Genomic DNA, 8,849 nt, shown 5'->3' with positions numbered 1-8,849 from the left:
AGGAAAGGAAAAAGGATTGTGGAAAATAAGGAAACTCCCTCTACTCGCTATCCTCCTGCTCGGCGGAAGAGGCAGGCGCATCAGATGGTTCAGGTGCACACCACCGCTCCATGATGGCCTCAGGAAATGGTGGAAAAAGCTCAGGGGCCGGAAAGATTGACGCAAAACATCGTCACACTGGCGTACATAGTCCCAATAGGTGTGTTGCTGGGCCTCCATATGATGCATCATGCTCAGCATACTCTACTGAGTGGCGTAAAGCTCCATGATATTGGGGTTTGAAGGCTCAGCAGAGCCATGGCTAGATGATGGCGGTGGGGCAGAGGGTGGTGCTTGCTTTCTCGGACGGAAAATAACTTTGGTCACCTTCCGAATTGTATGGGCATCAATGTAATCGGGAGACTGATGGTGCTCATCATCTGGAGCGAGGGGCACACCCGCATTGCGACATAAAGCAGTGATCAACGTGGGAAAAAAATAACGGTCCCTTGGTATTGATAACACCCAAGGCAACGAGCTCCTCGGAAATGAGCTCCTCCACATCAATTGAGAGGCTAGTCAAAATGCTATAAAGGAGGACGACACGATCCTTGCTGACCGAGGTGTCATGAGTGGTGGGTAACATATTGGTCTTGATAAAATGATTCCATACACGAGCAGGAGTCTTCAAGGAAGTGCGGGGTATAGTGTGAGCCCCAAACTTTGGCGAAACATTCCATTGGGTGCCCGACAAAGTAACTTCGGCCAACATATTGGCAAGGTCTGCCTCACTCTGTTGAGGGGAAACTTCCCCATACTCAGCCGCCTCGATATTGGGCAACCTAAAAACAACATTGATGCCCTGAGGGGCATAACTAACCTGCTTACCCCGGACTGTGACTTGTCGCAATTTTTGTGAGACAAAGTTGGCGTAGTTTCTTTGATCCAAGGAACAACCGCCTCGCGAAAGGCTGTCCAAAAATTAAGCCACCCTCAATTACTAAGCACATTGGTCACATAATCTGGATTTCCATCAGTGGGGAATGCTCTTTCAAACCAAATATCGTGCCCAATAAGTTTTCTGAATTTTTCGGCAGCAACAACAGGTGGTTCGTCTGCCACGATTTTTTCTTTCTATTGGCGACTTGTTTTCTCTGAGGCATAATGCGCAATAACCAAAAGTGCAACAACCACAGTTAGGTGGGATGCCCAAAGTGCAGAGACAAGAGTAATATGGTACCTTATAGGAGCAGGACACCCTTGTGAATGCACTGGGTGGTTGAGAAAATTTTGTGAGACCCCAAGGAAGAGAATACAAGGAGCTGCCCAAATCGTGATGTTGTGAATAGGTGCGTAAGGGTAGGTCGGAGTGAGAGAGCTATGGGTGGGTCTCGGTGGTGTGCAAGAGGGGGTCGTGGGTCGGGTTGGGTTGTAGGAGGTGGAACCGACTGGGTTGGGTTTGTCGAGGGGTGGTGAGGCTTGTGGGGTCAGGGCTGGTAGGGGCTGTGGGTTCGGCTGGAAATGGTCGGGGTTGGGTTGTAGGAGGCGGGGCCGGTGGGTTCTATGGGTTCGTGAGCTTGGGGCCATGGGTTCAGGTTGTAGGAGGCGGGGCGAAGGGGATTTTGGCAAGGGTGGTAGAGGTGGTTGGGTCGTGGTGGTTAGGGGTGGATGACGGGGTGCGTAATGGCTAGGAGATGGCTGAGAAATGGGAGGGTTGGCCACCGTGAGGTTTGGGAGATGGGCTGGGTTCGTGGGGGCTAGAGGCGGTTGAGGGGGCTGGGAGGTGTGGGTGGCGGCTGGGTGTTTACAGAGAAATGGTGATGATGAAGATGATGGGCTTAGGGTTTCAAAAATGGATTGGGGAAATTTTTTACTCTTTGTGTCTTTTAACAACTTTGTTGCAACATCAATGAACTTTGCTGCAGCAAAGTCAAGTTAGAGAGCAATACCAAAAATTTGTTTTGTTTTAATGTTGATGTTGCAACATCATGGAACTTTGCTGCAGCAACAGCAAGTCAGAGAGCAACCTGAATTTTTGATGTTGCAACATCATGGAACTTTGCTGCAACAACAGCAAGTCAGAGAGCAACTTGAATTTTGATGTTGCAACATCATGGAACTTTGCTGCAGCAACAGTCAAGTCAGAGAGCATGCTAAATGCGATGCTACATCACCCAAACTTTTCAACCCCTTTTTAATTCCATTTTTCTGCAACCATAAACACATTAAACCATCAAAATCCGATGTCCCAAAGAAATATATTATATACATACATATATATATTTTGTTTTTCATATATTTCTTTTCTTCTTTTTTTTTTTGTTTTTGTTTTCTCTTTTTTTTTTTTTTATATATATATATATATAATATACATCTATATAAAACTTGGGTTGCTCTACAATTAAATCTCAAAGTTCCACAGCAACCTGAGTTTTTACATATTCTTCAAGGATCCTCCAAAGAGATTGAGCACTTGTTTCGCTCAACCTCACCTCCCCAATAATGCTTGATCCTTTGACCATTAACCTTGAATTCCCTTCCGGAGCCTTCTTCACGCAATTCCACCGCTCCATAAGGATACACCTTAACCACCAAGAATGGGCCCGACCATCTTGACTTGAGCTTGCCTGGGAATAGTTTCAAACGTGATTTAAACAACAAAACTCGCTGGCCTTCTTCAAACACCCTTGGATGAATATGCTTGTCATGCCACCTTTTTTTTTTCTCCTTGTAAAGTTTGGTATTTTCATAAGAGAATAATCGCATCTCTTCTAATTCATTTAACTGCAACATTCTCTTTTCTCCTGCAAGTTGCAAGTCCATGTTGAGTGTTTGAATAGCCCAATAAGCGCGGTGCTCAAGTTCCACTGGAAGGTGACATGCTTTTCCAAATACCAACCGATATGGTGACATCCCCAATGGTGTCTTGAAAGCTAGTCTATAGGCCCACAATGTGTCATCTAATCTCTTGGACCAATCCTTGCGGTTGGAACTCACCACTTTCTCAAGGACACCTTTTATCTCTCTATTAGAAAACTCAGCTTGCCCATTAGTTTGGGGATGGTAAGCAGTAGCAATTTTGTGCCTCACGTCATATTTAGCCAATAAGCTAGCCAACACTTTGTTCACAAAATGGGTCCCCTCATCGCTAATGATTGCCCTTGGAGTGCCAAAATGAGTGAAAACATTCTTCTATAAGAACCTCATGACAACTTTAGCATCATTAGTGGGAGAGGCAATTGCTTCCACCCATTTTGAAACGTAATCCAAAACTACCAAGATGTATAAGTTGCCATAAGATGGAGGGAAAGGGCCCATAAAATCGATACCCCACACATCGAACAATTCAACTTCAAGAACATTAGTTAAGGGCATCTCATTCCTTCTAGAAATATTACCAACCCTTTGGCATCGATCACACCTCAACACAAAATCATGAGCATCTTTGAATAAGGAAGGCCAAAAGAACCCACATTGAAGTACCTTAGATGCGGTGCGCGATCCCCCAAAATGACCACCACAAGGTGAATAGTGACAATGGTGCAGGATATCCTCCATCTCTTGCTCGGAAACACATCTCCTAATCATTTGGTCGACACATTGTTTGAACAAGAATGGCTCCTCCCAAAAATAATGCCTCACGTCATGCAAAAACTTCTTCTTTTGTTGGCTTGTCAGATCCGGAGGCAACAATCCACTAACCAAGTAATTAGCAAAATCTGCAAACCAAGGAACAACATGAGAGTGGTTAACCTCAAACAATTGCTCATATGGAAATGTCTCTTTGATGGGCACTAGAACATTGGATCCTTTTTCACCTTCCACTCTCAACAAATGATCCGCCACTTGATTCTCGACTCCCTTCCTATCTTAAATTTCCACATCAAACTCTTGAAGTAAAAGAACCCATCTAATTAAACGAGGCTTGGCATCCTTTTTATCAATCAAGTACTTTATAGCGGAGTGATCTGTGTATACTATAACCTTGGTGCCCACCAAATAAGCCCGAAACTTGTCAAATGCAAAGACAATAGCCAAGAGTTCCTTTTCCGTCACTGTATAATTAAGTTGAGCACCTGTCAAAGTGCGGCTAGCATAATAAATGGAGTGAAATATCTTGCTTCTTCGCTGCCCCATAACAACTCCCACTGCATAGTCGCTAGCGTCACACATTAATTCAAAAGGCAAGTCCCAATCCGGAGCTACAATTATTGGTGCTGAAATCAATCTCTCTTTCAACTCTTCAAAGGCTTGCAAACATGCTTCATCAAAGTAGAATGGCGCCTCTTTCTCCAATAGGTTGCAGAGAGGCTTGGAGACCTTGGATAAATCTTTTATGAATCACCTATAGAACCCGACATGCCCAAGAAAGCTTCTAATAAGCTTCATCAAAGTAGGAGGAGGGAGCTTCTCAATAACTTCAATCTTAGCTCGGTCAACTTCAATTCCTTGCCTTGATATCTTGTGGCCCAAAACAATACCTTCCCTAACCATAAAATGGCATTTTTCCCAATTAAGAACAAGGTTTATTTCTTCACATCTTTGCAAAACCTTGGCCAAGTTGCTCAAGCAATCGTCATATGAATCACCGAAACCAGAGAAATCATTCATGAATACCTCTAGGAACTGCTCCACCATGTCAGTGAAAATAGCCATCATACATCTCTGAAATGTGGCAGGCACGTTACATAGACCAAAAGGCATCATTCGAAATGCGAAAGTACCATAGGGACAAGTGAAAGTGGTCTTGTGCTGTTCCTCTGGAGCGATTGCAATCTGATTGTAACCAGAGTATCCATCTAAAAAATAATAGTACTCTCTCCCTACAAGTCTGTCTAACATCTGATCGATGAAGGGAAGAGGGAAGTGATCTTTTCGAGTAGCCTTGTTCAGTTTTCTATAGTCCATGCAAATTCTCCACCCTGTCACGATTCTAGTAGGTATCAGCTCATTGCCTTCATTTTCCACTACTGTAATCCCACCTTTCTTTGGTACACACTTGACAAGACTGACCCATGAGCTGTCAGAGATGGGATAAATAATCCCTGCATCGAGCCACTTGATAATCTCCTTTTTCACCACTTCTTTCATGATAGGATTTAGCCTTCTTTTCCCTTCAATAAGCCCTTTTTCATTGTTTTCTAACAGAATCTTATGCATGCATAGAGAAGGACTAATGCCTTTTATGTCTGCAATGGTCCACCTAATGGCTTTCTTGAACTTCCTCATTACATCAAGCAACTTTTCTTCTTGCTCCATACTTAACTCAGCTGAAACAATCACAGGTAAGGTGGAAGACTTACCCAAATAGGCATATCTTAAGTGTGAGGGTAAAGCTTTTAATTCCAACTCTGGAGGCTCTTCCACTGATGGTTTAGGGGTTGTAAAAGACCTTGAAGAGAGCTCCAAAGATTCAAAATGCTTTCTTGTATGCAATCCTTGTGAACTAGCTTCTAGCCAAGCCAAGTATTCATCCTCATCCTCTGCATGTGAATCAAACATCAAGAGTCTCTCTAGAGGATCATCAAAATTGTTTTCTAATTCCTTTGAAGCCAAAGAATCTACCACTGAAACCATAGAACACTCTTCGACCTCATCTGGAAATCTCATAGCCTTGAAAACATTGAAAGTCACCTGCTCATTTTGAACCCTCATAGTAAGCTCACCCTTTTGCACATCAATCAAAGTTCTACCAGTAGCTAGAAAAGGCCTCCCTAGAATGATTGGTACCTCCCTGTCTGCCTCATAATCCAACACAATGAAATCAACTGGGAAAATGAACTTATAAACTTTTACCAAGACATCCTCAATCTTCCCATCTGGATAAGCAAGAGATCTATCTGCAAGTTGTAGAGTCACTTTGGTAGGTCGGACTTCACCAATCCCCAATTGTCTATACACAGACATAGGCATCAGATTTATACTGGCACCCAAGTCACATAATGCCATGCCACAATAAGAATTACCAGTGGTACATGGAATGGTGAAACTCCCAGGATCTTTCATCTTCGGTGGCAGCTTGTTTCGCAAGAATGAGCTACATTCCTTGGTAAGAGCCACTGTCTCAAATTCTCCTAACCTTCTCTTCCTTGTAAGAATATCTTTCATGAATTTTACATAGTTAGGCATTTTCTCAAGTGCCTCTACCAGTGGGATGTTGATATGCAACTGCTTCAACATATCTAGAAACTTCTTGAATTGAGAATCCAACTTTTGCTTCTAAAAACGTTGAGGAAATGGAGGTGGCTTCTTTGAAATTGAGCTTGCTGGTTGACAATGTTGCGGCATCCCTGCAGCATTCTAGGCAGAGGCAGATTTTTGTGCACTAGGAAGTTCAGCATCTTTTTGGAATTCCTCATTTATTTGGATTGAAGAGGGCTCACCCTCATGCCCAGACTCGGTCTTGTCCTTCTCCAACTCTTTTCCACTCCTCAAAGTGATAGCTTTACAATGTTCCTTCCCCATACTCCTTGGATTCTCGGTATCACTTGGCAGTGTACCATGGGGTCTATTTCTAAGCTCATTAGCTAGTTGCCCAACTTGGTTAACTAAGTTCCTCAATGAAGTCACTTGGCTCTGAATCATGGCTTCATTCTTCACTATCTATTCCTTCAACATGTTCTCAAGAGAGCTAGATTGCATTCTTTGTTGTTGTGGTCTTTGTTGTGGTGCTTGAGGGGGGTAACCCGCTGGAAAATTTGGTCTTGGAGGCATCGAAGGATTACTAGGGCCAGCTCCTTGATTACTCCATGAAAAATTGGGGTGTTTCCTCCATGATGGGTTGTAGGAATTAGAATAAGGACCATTCCTATTTTGGTTCCCCATATAACATACAGCTACCGGATTAGAAGGACAGTTATCAAAAGTATGGCCCTCACCACAATACACACAGGAAATGCTCTCCATTTGCCCCATTTGTGTCCCCATAGGCTGTCCCATTTATTGATTCATCCCCATATTCATTGTCTTGAGCATATTAGAAATAGAAAACACTCGGGCCGCCAAAGAAGTGATGGCATCTACATCATGAATACCGGTCACCTTTCTACCGGTAGACAATCTAGAAGTGGGCCACTGATAGTTGTTGTTGGATATTCTCTCAAGGATTTCATATGCCTCATTATAGAACTTAGTAAGAAGAGCCCCGTTCACTGAAGCATCAACCACCATCCTAGTATGAGCGTTAAGACTGTTATAGAAGGTTTCCATTTGGATGCAATGAGGAATGCCATGGTGAGGGCATTTGTGTAACAACTCCTTAAACTATTCCCATGACTCATATAAGGATTCTTCATCAAGTTGTTGAAATGAAGTAATCTCATTGTGAAGCTTGGCATTTTTAGTCGGAGGAAAATACTTCATCAAGAACCGCTCAGCTAACTCTTGCCAAGTACTCACGGAATCAGATGGCAAGGAGTTCAACCAAGCTTTGGCTCTATCTCTCAAGGAGTATGGAAACAACTTTAGTCTCAATGCATCCTCTGTCACTCCGGGCAGCTTGAAAGAATCACTTACTTCAATGAACAAGCGAAGGTGAAGGTGAGGATCCTCTATTGGCATCCCACTAAACTGGCCCACAGTTTGAAGCATCTGGAACATGACTGGCTTCAATTCAAACTGTGCTGCCTGAATGTCTAGTCTGACGATGCCTGGATTGAGCTCATTGAAGAGGGGGAGAGCATATTGCCTGATAGCACGATCTCTGTCATCAACCACAATAACTGCATTTTGCCCATTGTTGGCAGCTACTCCCCCTTGAGCTACTCGATCTTGAGCAACCCCTGCTGTATTTACTGGTGGATCATGAATGACTCCTGGCAGAGGAGCTGCTCTCTGGGCGGCTCCCTGTTGAGCCCCTTGCTCAACATCCATCACTACTACTTCCCTTTTTGACTTTTATATTCTTTGTCTTCTTCTAAAGGTGCACTCGATTTCTAGATCAATGGGAAGTAGTTCAGGGTCTTGATTCTCGTTCATACACTGTATAAACCTGAAATTGCAAGAGAATCACCCAAGTTAGCACAAAAGAAAGAAAAATTAAACCAAATTGCAAGATAATCAACTTTAGAATAATTGACTTGAAGCACTCCCCAGCAACAGTGCCAAAAACTTGTTGCGGATTTTCCTAAGTGTGTGCAAGTGTACACAATCGTTGAACAAGTAATATAATGAAAGTCATTTTTATTGTCTCCTCAAGGATTGCCAAACAAATATTGTAAAAATCATCATCAAACAATTTGGGGTACAATTAACTATCCCCTTTTTTTATGACTTAATCAATTGAACTAAAGAACAAAAAGAACTAAACAAGAGAATTAAAATAGGCTTTTAACAATAAAGCTAGAAAATGACAAATTATGATTACTATGATGATAAAAGTTAGGCATATCAAATCCCCCTAATTTGTAGTTTTGCCCCTGATGTTGCAACAAAGTTCATAGCAAAGTTCTCTTGTAACTAGGATTTCCAATTTAATGCACATGCCATTTTTTCAAATGCTCATGTTAAAGTTCCATCAATTAGATTCACATATTCCTATGCTGAATTTAATTTCAAGAGAATAATTCCAAGCATCAATCCTTCAAGTTTGCAAGGTGAATAAAATATTCCTAAGTTATTCGCTAATCAATAACAAAAGTATCAACATGCATCAATCAAGCATTTCCACTAATTTTTACCCTTCCGGAATTAAAACTAGCTTGTCTCTCACCTAAGTTGATCATTCTCAAGCAAGAGATTTGCACAATAAAAATAGCTCAAATGAACAAGAGAAAATTTTCATAAAACAGTCAACACTTTGGGGGTAATTACAAATTAGGGTTCATCAATATCCCTAACACAAACAATTTAAGTCATAGTAAAAATACCCA

General features: G+C 42.3%; 1 non-coding gene across 1 annotated transcript; it reads left to right on the top strand.

Annotated features, from left to right (window-relative positions):
• Positions 1–7,204: 7,204 nt before the first annotated feature.
• On the top strand, positions 7,205–7,311 carry LOC133798804 (small nucleolar RNA R71). The gene has a single exon (XR_009876022.1). It is a non-coding gene; the product is annotated as a small nucleolar RNA R71 (small nucleolar RNA).
• The last annotated feature ends 1,538 nt before the right edge of the window (positions 7,312–8,849 follow it).

Source organism: Humulus lupulus, chromosome 8 (genome assembly GCF_963169125.1).
Source record: "Humulus lupulus chromosome 8, drHumLupu1.1, whole genome shotgun sequence".
Lineage (NCBI taxonomy): Eukaryota > Viridiplantae > Streptophyta > Magnoliopsida > Rosales > Cannabaceae > Humulus > Humulus lupulus.
This window is presented reverse-complemented; position numbering and strand designations above follow the sequence as displayed.